At 26.1% G+C, this 22,514-nt stretch overlaps 1 long non-coding RNA gene across 1 annotated transcript; it reads right to left on the bottom strand.

Moving 5' to 3' along the window:
- Nucleotides 1-14,414: 14,414 nt before the first annotated feature.
- On the bottom strand, nt 14,415-20,280 carry LOC139098675 (uncharacterized). The gene is made up of 3 exons (XR_011545221.1): nt 19,970-20,280; nt 16,577-17,484; nt 14,415-14,641 (listed from the first exon to the last, which is right to left on the bottom strand). It is a non-coding gene; the product is annotated as an uncharacterized lncRNA (long non-coding RNA).
- Nucleotides 20,281-22,514: the final 2,234 nt, after the last annotated feature.

The raw sequence follows: 22,514 nt of genomic DNA, 5'->3' as shown, positions 1-22,514 counted from the left end.
AAGTTTCCATATCTCTTAAAATATTTCCTTTTCTATCCTTAAACTATCGAAAAATCTACTTTCATCCACAAAATGTCAAATAAATTAACTTTTTTACCGATTATAATCTTTTGAAAGTCACAGCCATGTGTGAGTCTTTTGTAATAGTTTCGATTCCTTTTTTCAACCCTTTTTCTTGTGGTGCACACAAAAGTAACTAAAAAATGTTCAATTTTCTTTTCAAAAAGTTCACATGAAGGGGTGGACATGTCAATGGACAGTATTCTCTTTTTTTTGCTGGTTGAATTATCTTTTTGTGTCCTGTTAATAGAGTTCCATTCTAAAGTCTATTGACAATTGTGTAAAGAAGTCTTCGAATGGCTTTTTGATGATAATTCATGCATCAATTTCCATGCTGAATATAAAATATTTTTCAATTCATCTTTTAAATTGTCATTAAGATATTTCCATTTATCGTCTTTTTTTTGTGTATGAATCAAAATGAGAAACTACTTTGGATGTTCAATTATGGAATGGATTCTTGCAAATGATGATATGTCTCAATATCAAGTAAAATATTTAATAATATTTATGTATCTTCAAAAATGTTATTTTTTGCTCAATTTTTTAGTGGTTTTGGATTCCTTTCTATTCATTTACATTATTATTAGTGTTGTGTGTGCACAAACGATGAGAATGAAAGGGTTGAGATATTTTTTTGATACTTTTGAATTTTTGTTAATGTTTCGACTCGAATATGACAGTTTTTGAATGAAGATTTAAAGTAATTTTGTGTTCAATTTTAGAAATTTTTTGAAGTTTTTTTGGAATTTTGTGAAATTTTTTGGAATTTTTTTTTTGAAGTTTTTTGGAGTTTTTTTCTCCAATTTTAAGAGTTTTCAAGTTTATTACCGAGTGACAGAGAGTAAAAGAAGGTGTAATGCACGGATTCTATCTATCTATATGGAGTCTTATGTCATTTAGGATTTGAAATAAAATCTATGAGGTTGACTGATAAAATTGATTATATATGACTTGTATGTTGTAGAGCTCGAAGTCGATTCGGATTTCTTCGAGTTTTGAATAGAAAAGTTGAGTCGAGTTCCAGTCGAGTCAACTTCAATCTAATCAAAATTCATGTCGACTTCAAGTTCTTGTGTGTTGCAATTTTAAATAGAAGAAGCACTAAACAGCAAAGGTTGATCAGATTTTGGAGCTTTGTTTTTCGTTGATGATTGATTTTTTGTATTTGAGTTTTTTCTTTTTTTGTAATTTTTCGAATTTTGTTTTCAATTTAAGAGTTTTATATTTTAGGAAATAAATTGACAGAAACGTAGTCGAATTGTTAAAAATTAGAAATGATGAATTTTTAATTAAATGCATATTGGTTCCAGAAAGACTGTTGCACAATTTAAAGAGAAATGACGAATAAATTTTAAAATTAAATCGGATTGAATTAATTTTTTAAACCAAGATTTGCTTTTGAATTTTAATTTATTTTTTTTTATGAATTTAAAGAAATCAGATTTTTGAAATTTTAGTTTTTCTATTTACTTTACTTTCGACTTGATTTGAAAGATTTGAAAGCTTGGAATTAAATTTTAAATAAATGTTAATTTTTTATAAGAATCTTTTTTGATGCTAATATAAATTTTAAAACGAAAATAAAATGTTGAATCAATTTAGTTTTTTAATTAAATTTTTTATTTTTTAAAATGAATTTGGATTAATTTATTTAAACTTTTTTTAAGTTTAAGATTTTGTTCAAAAATTTTTAATTTGCCTAATATGTCTATAAAATTGAATAATTTATTTTGTGATTAAGAATCAGATGAATATTTCGAATGCTTAAATTTGGATTTAGAATCTTTATAAATATTAAAAACTGTGCTTCATTTTTGTGCGAAAACTTTAAAATTTCATATATATTTTTTGCAATAAACTAACCTTTGCTTACTTCTGATTTTCCTCAACTATTTAATTTTTCTTCCCATTCAGACAACCCTTTTGCTGTTTGTGCTTCTTTTTCTTCCTCATTCTTTCATTCCCTGTTCATTTCTATAGAATCTTACAATTTTACATCGAGTCCTATAATTTCGTTATATCTTTTGCTATTTTTCAAGTTGATTGAATAGTCGTAAAGATTTTTGAAGAAAAATTTGCACAAAAATTTACATGATGAGAATTTTTCCAGTAAGGGCTGCACTATGAACTGTGTGCATGTACAAAAAGTTTAAGTTTTTCCAAGTCAATCTCTGACCTTTTATGAATTTATTAATAATAATTTAATGTATTTCTTGATTGAAATTATTTTATAGTCTTCAAAGAAGGGATGCCTGCCTTAAAAAAATCTTCATTTGGCATTGAAATTTCGCAATAAAAAAGGGGTTCGATTTTTGAATTTCTTTTTATGTTCCGTTTCAAGTACTTCCATTATAAATAATATGTGTGCGTTCATTACATCTTGTATGATGCTTAAAGAATGGTTACGGTTATGGATGTGTAATTTTAAGGTTACTTCATTGATTCTGTATCTGATTGAAATGTGTTGAAAAAGGAAAGAAAAATTCTTTTTTCGTGAAGCGTTCATTTTTTGGGTGAGACAGAAAAAATTGGAATTCCTTAAAATTACATTTTATTAAATTAATTAATTTTTTTCATAATGAAAAATCAATTTCAAAAAATAGAATTTATTTTGGTTTTTCTTCGATTTGTCGATTTTTGGTGGTTATGGAATAATGAAGATTTTGATGAATATTGTAGATTGTTGACTTTGGATCATCGGTTTGAGCAGAGTTTGAAGTCGACTCGGATTTTTTATGGAAAAGTCGAATTGACTGCATTTAAAATGTGAGTCGACTTCGAGCTCTAAATTTATGTTTACTTAATCAGATCAGTACTGATTTGACAGAAATTAGTTATCTAAGTCGAAGACATCCTGTATCTGAATTATCGTGGATTTAAAAGTTTAAGCTGTTAAATTGTAGTCAATTTGAGACTGATTTTGTCTATTTATTAACAAAGTGATACAAAGTTTAAGGATTTAGACCTGATCAAAATGATCTAAAATTTAATTTTGAAAATTATTCAAATTAATGTAAGTTTGAAAAATAAATTAAAGTTTGAAATTTTTGAAAATCGGAAAATGAATAAGCAAAAGTGTAAAGTTCAAAGCTTATGAAAACAGTTAAATTGTGCCATTTTAAATTTTTAATTATTAATTATTTTTCAATTTTATTTTACATGAATATTCAATTTTTTATATTTTCTTTGCTTTCAAATATTGGTTTAGTTAGCAAAAATTAATTTAATTTTTAGAAAAAAGTAAAAATGAGCTTTATGCTTTATGGCAATTTGAATTTTTAATTGATTTTGTTTTAAATTTTGAATTTAAGTTAAAGTAACTTTTGAATTACAAATGTTTGAATTTTGAAAATTTTTAAAAAGATTTTGCATTTATTTTTTTGAATTTAGTTTGTAATTTTTGAAATTTATCAGATTTTGAAGATTGTAGATATTTTAATATTTTTAATATTTTAGTATTAGTTGCAGATATTGATGAATTTCAAAACAGTATAGTCTTTTGATTCCTTCAGGAATAGAACTGAATTAAATTTTAACTTATCATAATAATATATTGAATTAAAATATTTTGAAAAGTCAAAAATGTCTGAAGGATTTGCTTGAAGAACGAAGAATTAGTCAATAAGGTTGTGTAATTAAAAATTTGTTATGAACTATTGCAGAATTTAGAATATTTGTGTGTATGTGTATTGTGGATAATCGAAAGTGTGTGCGTTCGCATTCAAATAAAGAGTGGTGAAAGCGAGAACAATTTTCCGAACTGTGTATGAAGTTGGTTTCTGATTTGTTTGAATTAATTTGTGATTGATTTGGAAATGCAGTTTTGTTGGTTTTTGTGATCATTGAATTTGATGGTGGTTCAGTATTTTTCAGTTTAATTTGATTGAATTTAGTTAAATGATAATGAATGAAATTAACAAAAATTATAATTTTAAAATTTTTAAAAAAACAAAATTAATAATTTTGAAATCATTTTATAATCTTTAAAAATAATAAATTTTAAAATTTTGAAAGTTAACTTTAAAACCAAAAAATTGTTGAAAAATAAATTTTTAAAAGTAACAAACTTTTTCAAAACTAAAATTGGTTTTGAACATTTTTCTTAAAGTTAAACCATTTTGAAATATATTTTTGAATTTACTTTGTTACTAAACAGAAAATTTTGAACAATGAGCCAAAAAATTTTTTAATTTTTTTTTTTTTTTTGAAAAAAATTTAGAATTCAAAACTTAAATAATAAGGCACTTAAGGTTTTCATAATTTTAAATGATATGTTTTTCTAAATTTGAATTTTTTGAATTTTTGAATATTAAAAATTTTATAAAAATGAAATTTGATGATTGATTTTAGATTGATAATTTGGATAAATTTTTCTCTTACTTTAATTTTTAAAAAATTGGCCGAATGAATTTCTAAAAGAGTTGATCAGAAATTTTATCAAATTTGAAATTTAAACATTTTAGTCTTATTAAAAAATACTTTTAAGATCATTACTGTCAATTACTGCTTTACTGTCTTAAGAACAATACAAAATAATCCTAATTTCTCAATAAATGTTTCTAAAATCACAAAATTGGCTTCAAAAACCATGAATTTCTATTTATTTGCTAAAATATAGCTGTGGTTAACTTTCAACTATCTTGAAGTTATCTTTAAACGGTATTGATTCCTGGTATTGCAGAGCTTAGTTTTGTGATCAAGTCTTTGTGTTCAAGACTTTTTAAGAGTCAATTTAAAATTTTGGACATTTTTGAACTTTCAATTATTTTGAGTAAAACATTCAAACGCAGAAAACTCAACTTCATTTAGGAAAATATTCTCACTTTAGGTCCAATTATTGATCGGTTCAATATTTACTATTGATTATTATTCAATTATTGGATTGGCTATCAACTAATCCTAATTTCTTCAAACAATTTGGTGCTATTTCAAAAGGAATTTTTGTTTTTATGTCGTGATCTGTCATTGTTTATGGTTTTTGTCGAAGTTTATGGGATCTGAGAGTTGGATTTGGTAGATTTGAATTGGCAGATTGATACTGTTAGTATTTTTTGATCGTTGATCTTCATTTTATGTAGATTAAGAGTTTTGACGATGAAAATTCATATTTTTGGCTTTTAAATTGATTGTAGTAATGAATTTTAGTGACGAATTCAGTAAAAGTTAAGGTGAAATTCAGATTTTATATGAAAAAGTCGATTCGACTCAATTTGAAACTCAAGTCGACTTCAAGCTCTGAGTTTAAGGGTTATATAGAGAAATACTGATGCGAACTATTGTATTTTCACTATAAATCCTGATTTTGTCATTATTTCATGTCTTTCAAACCAATTTTAAATAGAAAACCTGTTGAAATTCCCACCAATAAATCGACAATCAAAGGTCATTTTAATATCGAAAATCTGTCATAAATTTTGAATAGCAAGTAAATTAATTAATTACATCCAAACCAAAAAATTGATGAAAAATAATTTTGTCTTTCAATATTTCAATTAATCGAATAAGACATATCCATCAAGTTATTCAATTAATTAAAATCAACTTCTTTTCAACTCAAAAAAAGAATTATTTGTGTGTTAATGAGAGAAGAAAAAAATTGAAAAGAATTTTATTTAATTAAGTTTAAGAAGTTTTAAAATTAAAAAAATAGCCTTAAATACTAAAAATACTAAATACTAAGCTAGTCAATGAATAAATTGTTGCCATCAAATTTTTTTCAAATTGAAAAAAATTTTGACTCGTCAAAAAATTCAATCGCGACTATATTTTGAGGTTGTAGAAGTCAAAATAATTAAAAAATTTGAAACGCACCTTACTTCCACTACTTTTAATGTTGTTCAATTTTAACGTCTTTTTTTTGGATTTGTTGATTTGATATTTGAGGATATTTTGAGGTTATGTTGATGCTGTGGACGACCATAGGTGGCGATAAATATTTTTGAGGGTTTTTTAAATAGTTTAGAGACCAAAACTTCATAAGTCAAGTCTAAATAGACAAAAACATGTCAAAATTAAGTTTTTTGCCAAAGGTTGCCAGCTACTCGATTCCATCAGCATCCGATACATAACCTCAACGACATCCTCACCTTGATTTAAAAAGAAAAAGCAAAGTTTAATTAATTCTACTTTGAATCGTCGAGAATATCTTGTGCACGTTGGACAATAAAATATAAAATAAAAAGTTTTTCATGTGTTTTAATCTTTTAAAATTTGTAGATTGTAATAAACAACAGAAAATACTTTTCTCATATCCCATGAGAATGCTTATAAACTCATAATTTGTATGTCTTGTAGTTTTTTGGTAGGAGTTGTTCATTTGTTAGGTTTTTTTGGGGGATTTGTGGTGGTTTGGGGTTGATTTCGTTGATTTTGGTAGGGTGTAGTGCATGTGTTTCACTTGACCCTACCAGGTGTACTATACTAAGTGTACCATGCCAGATTTTTGGCTTTTTGAGGGTTTAGGGTCAAATTATAGGTTCTTGGTAGGGTATGAAATCGATGTTTCACTTTAGTCTACCAAGGGTACCATGCTAGGTGTATTATGCTTAGTGTACTGTACTAAGTGAACTATACATAGTGTACCATGCTAGATTTTGGGGTTTGTGATGGTCTGGGGTCGATTTATCTGTTCTTGGTAGGGTATGGAATATGTGTTTCGCATGACCCTGCCAAGTGTACCAGGCTAAGTGTTCTCTACTTAGTGTACTATACTAAGAGTACCAAACTCAGTGACTAGCACCAGAGAAATCGACCCTTGAGCGTTTATGACAATTATAGGCACCGTTAGAGGTTGCAACTGAAGCATTTACCCCAGGCGCAATGTTTTGTAGAGGATTGATTGGTAAACTAGCCATAACAATTCTAAATGAGGTCCAAATTTGATCAAGAATCCCAAATTCCAACCTCAATGCCAAAAATCCTTGTCATCCTTCATTTTCTGATGACAAGGAGTAATTTCCTAATGACAAGGGGTAAAATCGAATTCTATAAGTTACATAACAAATGAACAAACCCCATTTAGTTAAAGAAAACTTTTTCCATTTCTTATATTCTGTGCGGCATAAATCCTCCGTTAAAGGATTTCCATAATTTCTATCATACTTAAAGTCATGTTGCAAAGGAGAAACTTTGATAAATATTTTCAAACTATTCATGCATAAAAGAAAATTTTTAATAATATTTTTTTTTGTGCTGTGCCTATTTTTTTTTGTGTATCGTACACAAGAAAATTCTCTTCATTTACTTCAAAAAGTTTTCATTCCTCCGACTTTTGTTTATGCAATAAATTTTTATGACTCTTCATAAGTCGACTTTCTCAATTTTTTTGGAAGTTTTCGTCTAAAACTTGTTCCTTTTTCTAACGAAAAATGCCTTTGCATATGCAAAATATATATTTTGTGTATTTAAGAAAATATTCTTTTTATGTGAATATTTTTACTGAATTCATCATAGTCTGAAGAAAGTAAGATTTCTTCTTGGTTCTCGTATATGCAGGTAAAATATACTTTTTTGTTAGTTTTGTTGGAAATCTGTGAAGTTTTAATTACAAGAAAAGTTGATGTTTGAAATTTTCTTTAGTGGTTTGTTGTTGCTGGATAAATGCTGATTTGTTGTGATTTTGAAGATTTTTGTAGATTTTTGTTAGTTTTACGAAGATTTTCTGGTTTTGATTTTGAATTTGATGTGATTTGGATTTCTTGTTGAAATTGTTTAATCTCTTGATTTTGAATTTGTTAAAAAAAATTGAATTTGGCATCATTTTAGGTTCTTTTTAGTGTTGATTTCGTGATTTTTTAAATAGATTTTTATGTCATTTATTTTAAATTTCCAGTTTTTTAAGTTGCAAGTTTCTGAACTATTTAAACATTATTTCGTTTTTGTTTGAATCTTTAATTCATTCTTCAAGTATATTTTCTTTAAATTTTGATTATTTTTGAATTTAATTTTTATGAATCGAGATATTTTAGAAAATATTTTAATTTTTGGCATGCAGTTTTTCATTATTTAAATATTTCCTGTGTCGTGATTTGATTACCTTGTTTTAATTTGTCTTGTGTTTATTATTTTTCATTTCAAGAGTTTGAGAATTTAATTTTATGTTTTTAAGGAAATTTCAAGATTATTTTAAATTGTTCAAACAGTGAAGTCAAATTGAATTTTATATGAAGTCAAATTAATTTTGTTCATAATCTTGTCGACTTCAAACTGTGGTTCAAATTGAATTTTTAGTCCTTAATATTTTCTATTAATTAAAAAAGTTAATACGTGGTTTGATAAATAATAAATTTGGCTATTTTGATGTATCGAATTATGAGCATCAATTGGTTTCTAATTATTTTTAATTTAAGCACCAAGTATTCATTTTATTTTGCATCTTGGAACTATTTCTAATTAAATATTTGAATTTTATTTATTTACTTTCTTTAAATTTGAATTTTGAGTTATTTTTTTTTGAATTTTTACGAAGATTCTTTATTTTTGGTTAGTTTTTTTTCAAATCGTGATTTTTTGGATTCATGCAATTTTATTAATATTTTAACTTTTATTCCAAAATATTTCAATGCGAAAAAGCAATTTTATCATTTTTTATTATGAATCAATATCTAGTTTGACAATTTTGTTCTTGAATATTGTTTTTGAATTTTAAAATTTTATCGAATGCGTTAAATTAGCACCTCAAAACAGATTTTGTTGATGAATATCCCGGGAGGCAAATGTTGCCCGAATGATCAAAAATGTGGTCTGTTAAAGGCGTGACAGATTAATGAAAAATCCGGTTTTTCATCAAACTGACACTGACCTTGTAACGGTTTTTTTCGAGTGAAATTGAATTTTTAATTATTTTATTGCGATTTTTTTATTTTTCAAAATATTTTATCGTGTATTCTTCAATATATTTTAATGTCCGTTTATTCGCATAGATTTAGAATTTTCTATTTTTATTTCAAAATATCTTCAATTTATATCTTTTTAATTTCTGTAAAATTTATATCCCGTTTCAAACAGATAAATATTTAATTTTTCTCTAAAGTTCAATTTTTAAATCGGTTTTTTTATTATGTTTAAAATGACTGTTTGATATTTCAAAGAATAATATAATGCGCTGACAAAATTAAAACCGTTTCTATTTTAGTGTGTTTTCTCATCCCTCAAAGTGCTTAAATTTTTGTGTTCCTGAATATATTTTCTGATTGTTTCATCAGAATTTCAATTTTATTAAATTTGAAGGTAAAATTTTATCAATTTTCAACGATTTATTTTTGGATTTCGCAATTTTATGAATTTTTAGCACCATTTTCTATATTTTCAAAATTGTATTTTGAGTTTTCAAATATTTTTTTGTATTTTGAGATTTTTGATAATCTTTCAATGGCTTTAAGTTGAATTTAATGAGCGGAATTGTCATTTTTTCATTGTTTTTCAAAATGGATTTACGCAATTTTTCAGATTTTTTAGAACTATAAGATTTGCAGTGGATCAATTAAAGTTACTACTTTTGCAAAAGTTTCAAAATTAATTTTCAAGTTTAATTTTATATTTCAAATCCTGTCAAATATTTTTTCAAATTTTTCGTTGAAAATTGATCAAAATTTTACATAAAATTATCATTTTTAGAGTTCTTCAATTGTTCATCCTCATTATTTCATCATAAAATGTCGTCTAAATTATTTTCAAAAATCTACTTGAAATTAAAAAATTTCTCATCGTCATTTTTAATATATCGACAAATGTTCTATTCAACTAAATAAATTAACTAGAACTTAACTTTAAAAACTAAAATTATTCTTTTTTGAATTTCTTTTTGCCCCTTTTTATGAAATTTGAATTTGACTTAGTTTTTATATACCCGTATTATTTAGCCAACTGTATGTTCCATGTCTTATATTTTTTGGATTAAATTGAAAGAAAATTTTCAGATTTTTTATTAAAATTGCTCCTATTTTTTGGAAACATAAAACCAGTTTTATATCAAAAATGCTGCTGCTTCTGCTTGTCATCATAAAAATCTCTCTTCCTTAAATTTCTAGTTTATTTTCAAGTGGCTCTACTTAATCATTTTCATTGTAGTCAATTGCGAGGGTTGAAAAAGTTTTGAATTTATTTCTGTGCCATTTATTTTTCTTTTTGTGTTATCAGAGACATTAAATCATTTTTCTTTTTTATATTCCTTGACTGTATAAATTTATAGATTCAGAAAAGACGAGAAAATGGAAATGAAAACAATGAGCGGAGAGGGTGGAAGCCATTTGATGTGAATTTTCTTTCATTTTCGCGAGTTTCTGAATTATTTTCTTGTTAAAAAATGGGGAAAAAAAGAATTTTTTGTTCTGAAGTTTCGTCAAGCGTGGAACATTTTGGCGTTATTTATGACTTTCCTTTATTATTTCTCCATTGTTGAATTTTTTTAAGATTTTTTTTTATTCTTGAATTTCGATGATTTTTATTTCTGGAAAAGTTCCAATGTTGAAAGGGGCGGAATTTGGATGATCTTTGTGGATTATTAAATTAAGGAACTTTAACAGAAATTGTTGATGGAAATATTATTGTTAAATTAAGATTATTTTCTTTTTTTGCTTATTCTATGATTTTTTAATGTTTTTTACTGCATTAGAAAAGTATTTGAAATTTTTAATATTTTTTGAGGAGTTTTGAATTTTATCTTTGAAACTGATTTTGAAAACTGTTTTTGAATTTTTAAAGTTTTTCCCTATTCACGTCAATTGAAAATTGAGTGAAAATATTTTATATTTAAAATTTGAATTTTTAAGATTTCTTAAGTTTGCAATTTGAAATTTCAAAATATGTTTTTCGTTTGTAAATTAAATTTTTATGTTCCTTTTAAGACTTCAATTTGAATTTTTAATATTTTTCAAGTTTAGAATTTGAAATTTTTTTAGTTTTTTGAATTTGAATTTTAATTTAAATTTAAATTTGAAATTGCAAGTTTTGAATTTTTAAATTTTTTGTAATTGTTTTAATTTTTGATGAATTGTAAATTCATTGAGTCTAATGTAAATTTAGATTTTTAAATAAAAACTGAATTTGTAAAAAATTTGAAATTTGAGTATTTTTAAATGTTATTCTTGATATGTGTCGATTTATTCGTCAGAATCTGAAGAGAATTTAATGTTTTCATTTTCAATTTCTATTTCAAATAGTGAAGCAAGTCTATAATTTTGTGGCAATAGTCCTATGTAGACAGACATTTTTAAATTTTATGTATCCAGTAAGATGAATCGATTACTTTTTTAAATTCTAAATTATCTTTTTTGTTGATTTTATTGGCTTAAGTTTTATGTTCAAAAGTTATTTCAAGATTGAATTTTTAATTTTTTTTAAACATCTTCTATTTTGTCGTTGTGTTCTAATTTGGATTATGAAATTGTCTGTTTAATTTAACTGTATTTCAGTGTCTTTTAATCTTGTATGTTGTATTTCCCTGTTTCAAATATATCTTTGTCAAAATTGAAGTATTCAGCATTGTAATAATTTTATTGAAATTGTATTTTTAAATCTTTGAATTAGTTTTGCAAACATTTTATTGAAATTTGAATTCTTAAATTGTCTCTAGTTTTGTCCTTTTTGTGATTTTGCTTCTAAAATTTGTAAAATTGTCAAAATCTGTTTTTGTAATATTTCAAGATTTATTCTTCAATAATTATTTTATATCATTTTGAATTTCAGTTTATAATCTTTTGTAAATTCCAGATTATTTAAAATTGATGAAAAAGAATTGAAATTTTCGAAATCTGTTATAATTTATTATTATTCTCAAAAGTTGAAATTTAGTGACTAAAATTGTTATATTTTTCAAAAATTTACCACCAATTGATTGAATGAGTCAAATGAATTTTTATATTGCAACTTCATAGATTTTCTTCATTTTATCTACACTGACTTTAAATCATTTGTAGATATGTATTTTATTTCTATATTTTCGTTACTTGACAGAGTATCAAAAATACGAAAAAAATCGAAAAATTCTAGTTTTAAGCTGCTAACACTTTTCTCATATATTTTAATTGATTGTAAATTTTCTTTTTATGAATTTTGTGTGTCTGATTAATATGAATTTCAGTGTGTTCAGTATAAAAATATATCATCTATATAGCTATTGTGTAAGCAAATATTATGTGGAACATTTTTCGAAAATTTCAGTTCTTTTAGGTTCGGTTTTTGAATTGTTTTTTGAAGTTTTTTTCTAATTTTGTCATTTTTTTGTCGATTTTTAGTTATTTGATTGAAGTTTTGAGTCGTTTGCTATAAAATGGGTAATTTGGGAGTAATTTGCAGTTTTTGTCAAGTTTTTGCTGATTGTTAATTTGAGTCCCTAATATTTTTGGATTGCATTTCGTAGAGTTTGTAATTTTTTGTTTATTTTCGTAGAATTTGTCATTTTTTGTTAATGTTTCTTCTGTAAATTTGTTTCCCTGTCATATTTTCAAGAGGATTTTGGATAAATGTCAATATTGTCTTGCTTAGTTTTGAATTTTAACTAGTTTTTCGATTTTTTAAAATATTCTGCTTCAGGTGATTTTTGGGTAAACAAAATTTGATTTCAAAAATATTTTTAAATTTGACTGTTCTTCAGATTCTGTTTTCAATTGAAATTTTGAGTTTTGAAATTGTTTTCAATTTTTTGAATTTTTGTTTTCAAATTTTGAATTTCATTTCAATTTTGAAAATTAAATTTTCCTATAATTTTAATGTAAATTTTGGTCAAAACAGGCACTAATTTGAATTAAAAAGTTAACAAAACATTCTCAGATTGAATTCTAATTGATTTTTTTAAAAAATTAACAAATTGTTTCTAAATTGAATTTTTGCTAATTGAGTTTATTACTTCATTAATCCTAGTCTATAATTTTGGATCATACTTTTCTTTATGCAAATAAACCTTCAATCAACTTTTCATTAATTCCAAAAAGTTGACGAAGATTTCAAAACTAATTTAAAATTAAAATTGTTGAGACAACTTAAACACAGCCATTATGAATATATTTAAATCTAATTTATTATTATTTCTATAATTTTTTTCAACTTTCAAGTTTGAAACTTGAAAATTTTTAATTTTTTTTTTTTTGTATTTTTAAAAATAAAATCTCGTGTAAATAAATTTTCTCAATTTGCTTGATTTTAGTACTTATTGCAGCTAAAAATCAGCACAATTGAGTCTCTCTATAATTTTTTAATCTCTCCTTTTTTGATTCTTAAATTAAAAATTATACAAAATATTTATAAATAAATCTTTTGATTTTGAAACGCGTTAAGTTGTCCCTCAAAAAGTCCTGGATTATCCTCTAAAATCTAATGAAGTCTTTTGTGCTCTATAATTAAAATTACATTTATTCTATCAATTAATTTTTGGGATGAAGCTGTAGCTTAATTTTTGACATGAGAAATTCTTAATTTCAAGCAATTTTTGAGTCAATTTTGTCATCAATATTCACACAGCGTTCCATATGTGAATATTGTTAATAGATTTTGATATTTAATTTTGGAATTAATTTCGTGGTCATCGAATGATGCACTTTAATTGAAGGGATGAGAGTTCAAAATGTTGATTTTGATTTAAAAATTAATCTGAAGTGTTTCGATGGAAAACTCAATCCAGTCTATTTTTGTGTTTGTGTCAAAAGGAAAACAAAATTTGCTTTCTGAGAAACTTAAAAGTCTTTTTTTGGTTAATAAATTAAGATTTTTAAGTGTCGATTGAACTTTTTTTGGTTGAATTTATGAAATTTGGATTATTTTTTGAACTTTTTTGAACAATTGTTGAATTTTAAATTAGACTTTGAATTTGATTGTGTCAAATTGTATATTTTAGAGTTATTTGTTTAAGTTGTTGAATTATTGAATCTTTTCTTTCTATTTTTTGAATTTTGTTTTAATTTTCTTCCTTTAAACTGTTGAGTTTTGAAATATTTTTACGACTTTTTTTTAAAAATGTTAAATCTTTTAATCTTTCTTTTTCTTGGATTTTAAAAGTTGAATTTATAGAATTGGCGTATTGTTAAAGGTTTTATGAATAAGTCGTTGAATATTTGTTCAAAAAATGTAAATTTTTCTATAATTTTGAATTATTTTGACTCGTGATTGAATGAATTTTATTTCATTTTGGAGATTTTTCGATGCAATTTTGGAATTTTTGATATTTTACGTAGTTTAGAGTTTTATAAATTTTTGCGAATTTTGGACCATAATTATGGATTTTGAATTAAGTTTTATTAGATTTTTAAGAATTTTGTAATCTATAACTTATTTAAATTTCAAGATTGATACTCATTGAAGTGTACTTTTTGAAGATTAAATTTGAATAACCAGATTATTTTCAATATTTTTATATTTTTGAATTTTTAATATTTTTCAATTTGATCAGCATTTGAATGTATTTAAAATTGTAGATACCAACAATATCCAATAAATTGTCAATAAAAATAAAAATTTCTACCTCACCACATGAGAAAATTTCAAAAATCATCCTTACATCCTCAAACTTCACATCATTCCACTTTCCATTTCGAATTATTAAAGATTTTTTTTATTTAATTTTTCGTTTTGTTAAAAAATTAAATCGCTGAAAAATAAAAAAGAAAAAAATAGAGAACGATTAGTTAAATAATTCAATTAAGATTTAAATAAAATTAATAATTAATTACTAATTAAGAGAAAATTGTGTGTGTGTGTTGATATGCAATAAGTTACTTAAATTGGTGTGTGGCTGGGGTAATTATTGAATTCAAGTTGATTGGCTTTTTTCTCTCAATTTTACATTTTTTTGTTGCATTTTTTTTTTAGAATTTTAGTTTTTATAGGTTTTTTTTTCATTTTTTGTTGAATTTTCAAATTAGAATTTTTGAATTTTTATAAATTTCAACAAATTTTTGAATTTTTTTTTTGAATTTTTCAATTTTAAACTTTTGAATTTTCAAAATTTTAAAATTTTTGAATTCTTTCAATTTTAAAATTTTTTAATTTTTCAATTTCAAATATTTTGAATTTTTCAATTTTAAATTGAAACTTTTTTTTTTTTTATAAATTGTTAATTAATTTTTGAATTTTCTAACATTTTTTAATTTAAAGTTTTTCAAATATTAGCAGTTATAAGCTAATAGCTTATTAGCAATTATTGTCCATAATTCATTTCTAAACTATTTAATAATTTTTTTTAACTTTAATATACTATTTTTGCATTTAAATTGTTTATTTTGTATTATATTTTTTAAATTCAATTTTTGATTATTTTGACATTTTTCTTAAATTTTTGTTTTTTAAAAATATTTCATCAAAATTTGCTTTTCTCAAAAATGTGTTTTAGAAATTTTAATTATTTAATATTTTCAAAATTTGAATTTTTTAATATTTTCAAAATTTGAAATTTTTTACTATTTTAAAATTTCATAATTTTTCATTTTTGTTGGAAATATAAACTTTTTTTTTTAAAGAAATTTAAGTCTTCGAAAGTTAAAAATTTGAATAATTTTTCATCATTCTAAATTTAAATTGAACATTTTATGAATTTTAAATCAAGCATTTGTCATACCCAATAAGCATATTATTTGTTGTTGTAGGATCAATTTCTATATTATTTTTCCGTTATTTTCTCAAAGAAAAATGTCAAAAAGTTTCTTTTCATAATTCCTGCTATGAATTCAATAATTATTAGTTATTCTATTGTAAATCATAATAACATCTACTATAAAGCATTTAAATTTTTATTTCCCATATCTTTTCGACTAATAAATTGTGCTATTGTTAAATTTGCTATTTTTAAAAAAGAGAAAATTATTTTAAAAAAATTTAAAAATTCAGTATTTGTGGCTATGTAAATAGAATTTCTCTTAATAAATTTTCTCATCATTCTATGTCCATAAAAAGTCTATATTTTGTCACCTCATTTGTTATTATGCTAAACTAAGTAAAATATTAATAAATATATAGAATTAAGAAAAAAAAATGTTGGATTTATACTTATGCACTGGTTACTGTTTTTTGGTATATTTTATCTATCATTATGGGGTTCTTTATGGCTTCTTTAAATACTCATTCATGTGTCAATTTATGTCTAAATGTTTCATAATAATTTTTGTATCATCCAAAATAAATTCTTTATCATCTTCATGTTGACGAGCAGGGGAACCGAATGTAAATTTCATTGAGGTATTCAAAATGTAAAGGAACTGCATGTCCTCATCCTCCTGAATAATTTTTCTCCTTTTTTTCCGAATAATTTCCCCTAATAAGTCTGAATAATTTTCTGAGATGTCGGGGAAAGTGGACCTTAATTCCTCTCTCACAGCATCTCACAACAGCTATGTCGTGGGATGAGTGAGATCTTCTCCTCCATATTATTTTTTTTATAACTGTAATTGTGTCTCATTGTTGTGTGTGTATGTGTAAAATTTCTTGTGCTGTATGCTGCTCTGTTATGTTGCTTTGTGGCTTGCTACTGTCGTAATGATGACGATGACGATGATGCTTTTGCGTACAAATGATGATGCCATATACATACGTTGTTGTGTGCTCCTTCCGTTGATGATGATGAACCGTTGAAAAATTTTGAACTTTTTTTAATTTCTTTGTGTCGCTTCTTGAAGAAAATTTGACGCTTCAAATCCAATCGCCATAAATGTCGAATTTCATATTTTTTTTTTGTGCCGATGACTTTTTTTGAAAAAAACATTTTGTGTTTCGTCTGTGAAAATAGAAGATGGCGTTTTAAGACAATTTTCCGTTAATTTTTCATATATTTTTTTTTGTTGGTTTTTTCACACAAATTCCAAATAATAAATTTTCCTTCCATTTTTTTCCACGCACATAAACACACATTTTTCTTTATTTTTTAAGTATTTTTCCTTCATTTTCTGATTTTTTAAAATTATTTTAAATCGCAGTCGATTTGGATGTAGCTAATTTTTATTGCATATGCACAGTTGTGTCTGTTGTTTCTCAATTTGTTGCACATTCGTCGATTTGCGGATGGGATATTAAAAAAAAGAGGATTTTTTGTGTCTATGTAGTCATTTGAGGATACTCTGTCGATTCTATGCATTTTGTGCAAATATTTATTTTTGTGTGACTCTTGCATTGTACTGCTGTTGCTTCCCATTTCCGCGCCTATGTAATTTGACTTTTTTTTAGAATTTTTGAATTATTTTTATGAATCACATGCTATATGCGGTCCTCTAGACATACACGAGTCTTCAATTCTTTTTTATTCCATAATCAAAATGCATTTTTATGTGCATTTCTATTTGACTTTCGATTGTTATTCTGCTGCTGTTGCTGGGTGTGTGTGTTTTTTTTTTGTCACTGCCGTTGAATGGACGTGAAATTGATTTTTCATTATTGGAATTTTTTTTATTTTTTCATTTTTTCATTCTTCTTCGTGAAATGAGTTTGTTTACATCCTTCATTGATCTGTGAATGGGGAGAGAGAAAGAGTGAAAAAGAGTTGATGAAAGTTTGGTTAGGAAATTGTCTGTTTTGGGGATAGAAAGCAGTTTTATGGAATATTAGGAACAATTGTAAGATATTCAATGAATAGAGAATCTAAGCATCTAGGCAAGTTCTTAACAGAGTCAACTTGAGTCTCGACTTCATAAACTTCAAAAAGACTTAAATTTAAAGAAATTCTGAATTTTATCAATTTTCTACCAAATTTGGCACATCAATATTAATCCAAAATATTCAATAATTAGAAGCTATTGCAACTATTGACTCAAAGTCTGAAGAGTGGTTTCACGATTAACTCAATGAAATGAAGGCTTTAAGTTAATGGCCAAGCCTGACTATAAACTGTGGGTCTAGACTTAAGTACAGTGGCTTGGCTAACGCCTTATTCGTACTACGGCCCTGAGTCTTAACGATCTGGATCTTTCTGATCTGAATTGCAAAATTTTATTGTTTTCAATGAAACTATGGACGAAGCCCTTATAGCAAAGAAAATGCTTTCGAGAGCTTGTTTATCTTTAAATCTAAATGAGCAAGCTCGTGAGTGTTCTTAAGAATTGATTTTTATGGTTGGCTTCAGTCACATTCTGAATTCAACATGAATCAATACTAAAGTCTTCAATAAATCTAAACAGACAAACTGTCTTCCTCAATCTCATCATCTCCACACCAAAAATTATCCAACGATCTAACCAAACAAAAATTTTACAAAAAAAAAAAAATTGCAGATGAGTAAAAAGAATTTTGTGCATTCGAATTGCAATTTTATAGGCTTCCGAATCTTTTGGGAATATTTTTTTTTCGCAATTAGTTTCCATTCATCGTCGTGCATAAAATTCGATGCAATATAAATCAAAAATGCATTGAAAAAACACAAAATTTTTATTGAGTCTCCCGTAAAAAAAAGGCAGAGTTCGTTGGATCGTCATAGACATAAATAAATAAACATACCGAGAATTCATAATTCAACAAGATTGCAACTCTATTGAACTGTTGATGACCACAATTCTTATTTACACATTGCATGCAATAAAAAAAAAGAATTTTTCTCGTAGTTTTCCTAATTTTCTACGTTCAAAAATAAATAAAATTTAGGTACGCAGATTGAACATGAACAATTTTTTATTTGTTGCGATAATTGCGAGCATTTCCATTGCAATTTTCAATAAAATGCATCGCACCACTTGCGTTTGAGTGCTTTCAATAAACAATCCTTTTTGGTCTTAATGAACACTCGCAGATTAGCTTTTTTTTTATCATGCGGTTTATGCATTGTTTGGATGTGCCTGGCATAATCCAAAATTCATTTAATGAAGAAGTTAATTTGTTTGTTGATTTTTTAACAATTGTTTGCTCATTTGTGAACTAGCTAATTGAACTGTTTTTGGGGAGATTTTTAGATGGGCTGAAATTTGAATGCAACTAAAACTTTTGTTGCATGTTTTTACAATGCTTTTAATTTTGATGGGTTAATATTCAATTGAAGGTACAATTTGAAGGTTAAATTGTAAATTTTGAAGGAGGATTCGCAATTTTTAGTAAGTTGACTGTTTAGAACAAGCTATAAGCTTTGTTACATCGTTTTTGGATAAATTCAGCTAAGATTAACTTTCAAATAGTTCAAAATGATGCTTTTCAAAGAAAAAAGGTGGAAGATGTCAGCTAATCCTCTTGTTAAATGATCAATTTGATTGCGCATGCTCTTTGCTATTAAGGTTTACGTGAGAACAAGACAAAATTTGTACAAACTAAGTCGCAGAGCTGGCTTCAGAGCCAAATTGAGGCCAGGTGAAAAGTCTATCTTATAATGACAGCTCTACACTCTTAAACAGCACAATAAAGTCACTAGGATCACAGTAGATTGTTATGCTATTTAGTCTTCATGAGTTCAGCTTGAATATAACCTTGATTTAAGCTATATACTTAACGATATGGGTATTTGTAACTAAGAATTCTTAGAAAATTATTTGAAATGTTTAACTTGATCTTGAAATTTCTGTTAAACTATTTAGCTCATTAAAGCTATAAAAAGCAAATGTTCCTAAAAGGAAACTCCATGAATTACTAGTCCTTATGTGGTCTGAGATTGAGTTGCGATGTCAAAATGAGTCAAATTTGTAATCAAACATGTATGCAGACTCGTTTTTTACTCAAACTAATATGATCCTTAAGCAATCGTGTTTAAAAAATCCTAATAATGCTAAAGATATCACTTTAATATCTTTGTATGGTCTGTATAGACTTAACAAGGCTTTCCGTAGCCCAAAGAATAATCAACAAGCTTCAATGTACACCATGTAATGGTAACGCGTGACTATGCTCATAGCATGTTAAGAGTAGACTTGAATCTTGTATGAACTTGAAGACCAAAGATGTTTTCAAGCCTTAACCTTAACCTTAACTCCTCAAAACCCTTGAACCTCCCAAAAATAAAATTAATTTCAATACTTACACATCAAAAAATTTCATTAAGTTTCAAATTTATTTCGACTAGCTCCTAACAAAAAATTCTCAAAAGAAGCTAGTCGAGAGTTTTCACAAATTTATTTTTAACTTCCTAACAAAACATTTAATTTAACAAAATTTCAACAAATTTTAAAATTTCAAAAAATTTAATTCACAAAAAATTTTCAAAGACTTTATGCCTTGTCAGCTAACGAAATTCATTTGCACATTCTGAACTATTTTATTTTTTTATATATCACTAACAATTTGCATCTTGAAATATTGATAAAGTGCAACGGAGGCACCAAACCAATGAATATTTTTTGATGTTGAAGGTTGGAAGAATTTAATCAAACTGATTTATAAATTGCGATCGCGTAAATCACGAAGACAATTTTTATTTCATAAAAGCACGTAAAAAAATATAATTTTTAATGCCAAGGTAAATTATCCTGTTTTCTTGCTTCCGAAAGATACCGGTTTTACCAGCCGCAAAGCAGCTAGGAGGAAAGGAGATTAAATATTTTTATATATGTAGCAGCATCCTGTTGTAATAAATGTTTACGTTGATTGAAATCTCGTAAAATTGCAGCCAACAAAAGCACCTGGATTGAAAAAACTCGTTACAGCCGCTGTACATATATATAGAATGGTCAACTGGTCCAGTTATTCAAATTATAACGGAAATATGCAGATGTTAAATACATGAAGATGCAGGACATTCATCTCTATGTTAAACATGATTTTCTAGTTTTACCGACAATATCGCCAGACAAATGTATAGAAAATTTAGAGCATCACTAATTAAAATTATGCAAATAACCAGTTTAATAGACTCAATTCATCATGCGATCGAAAGCGATATGAACTATATTTTTTTGGGGAGGGGGATGAAGGAGATTAGTTTTCTCAAAGACATCGTTAAGGCGGTTCGCACATGCATGAAAAATTTTATATATCTCATACCAATAACGTGACATTAGACGACGACGAGGAAGTCTTACAATAATATTAGAAAAAATATATTCAACCCCTCAATATGAACGCATATATTCTTGCGCTATGGAACCGGTTTTCATTTTGTATATTCTTATACACAATTTCATGATTAATGCCAATGCGTGCTCTAGGGGTTATCGTGATAGTTGTGATCTTATTTTGATTCCTTTTATGATTTTAAATTGAAATTTCTTTGATGGTGTTGGTGAGAATTGTGTATTTGAATTGACATTAACGAGGATTCATTTGTGGATTGTAATGTTAATGAAAATTAGAATTTATTATTAGGTCTTGTATTGAAATTGAATTAGTTTCTTATTGAAAAGGAATTTTCAAGATCAGGAAGGTTCTTGAATTTTGAAAATTAATTGCTTGGAGTGAGAATCGAACTCACGATCTCTTTGGTAGCTTACCTATCACTCTACTCTTTAAACTACCGATCCATGTCAATTCAAGTGACAATTTCTTAATTTAAGTCGAGTATCTCGGTTAAAGAGCAAATAAAGTGAAAAATTGAGTAAATTTAGTGAAATTATTAGAATTTGTGAGGAATTCGAGTCTAATTTACTGAATATGAGAAGAGAATCAGCAGAAATATCAATAACTTTGCGTTATATGCGTCTCAGGTTTAATGACAATTTAACGAATGAGTGTTTGCCAAGCTACCGTACTCAAACCTTGAGATAGAGTTAATAGCAGAATCCAAACCATTCCTTTGATGACCATACTGTCTGTAGTCTATAATGGAAGGCTATGAGCTACGTTTCCAGCTTTAATGATTTGAAAAGACATTTGAAAAATTCACCATGCCAAGCCTGGAACCCGAGATACCTGGGTCTATGTCTAATGATTGAATTTCAAATAACAAAGCCACTGCGCCATCAAGCCACTTCAACTCATCCCCAATACACAACATAACCCAACCTACATCTCCCAAAAATCAAAATAATTTCCTTCTAAATTTTTCATCATTCAAATTAAGAAAAATGTCTATAAAATGAACCCCAAAAAAAGAAAATAATCAAATCCATATCCTATTATAAACTATAGAAAAAAATTAATTTTTTGGGATAACTTTTTGGCATCTATTAAGGCATAAACTCATATATAGATATACATAATGAATGAATCACTGACTCTAGGCATGAAAAACTAAACTTTTTTGTCCAAAAAAGTAATTTTCTGTTGTGCTCATTTAACCACCTCCTCAGAGTAATTGGGGAGACCGATATTCGTCAAGAGAGGCTTGAAAGGCATTTTCCATCAGTAAAATTAAAGAAAATAGCATGAGGGAGAAAATATCTTCTTCTATTGTGACCATCTGTAGTGTGTATAATAATAAAAGTCGGTCGGTTACCCTTTTTCCAATCTACTGGTCCACTATAACGTTTTGTTACTGCTTATTGTTCCTTGTTGCTGTTGATGATGTTATTTTTTTCGATGTGTATATTGGTATGCAGAATTTAATCTTTTCAGTAAAGATAAGGAAATTAATAGTTTGGGCTTTTTTCCATGATGTTTGGAACAAATGAGTAGGAAAAGGTTGAATGTTA

The sequence above is a fragment of the Chironomus tepperi genome, unplaced genomic scaffold (assembly GCF_022539635.2).
Source record: "Chironomus tepperi strain 1889 unplaced genomic scaffold, CSIRO-AGI_Ctep_v1 contig_450, whole genome shotgun sequence".
Taxonomy (NCBI): Eukaryota; Metazoa; Arthropoda; class Insecta; order Diptera; family Chironomidae; genus Chironomus; species Chironomus tepperi.
The sequence above is the reverse complement of the archived record's forward strand: the minus strand, read 5'-3'. Positions and strand labels throughout refer to the sequence as shown.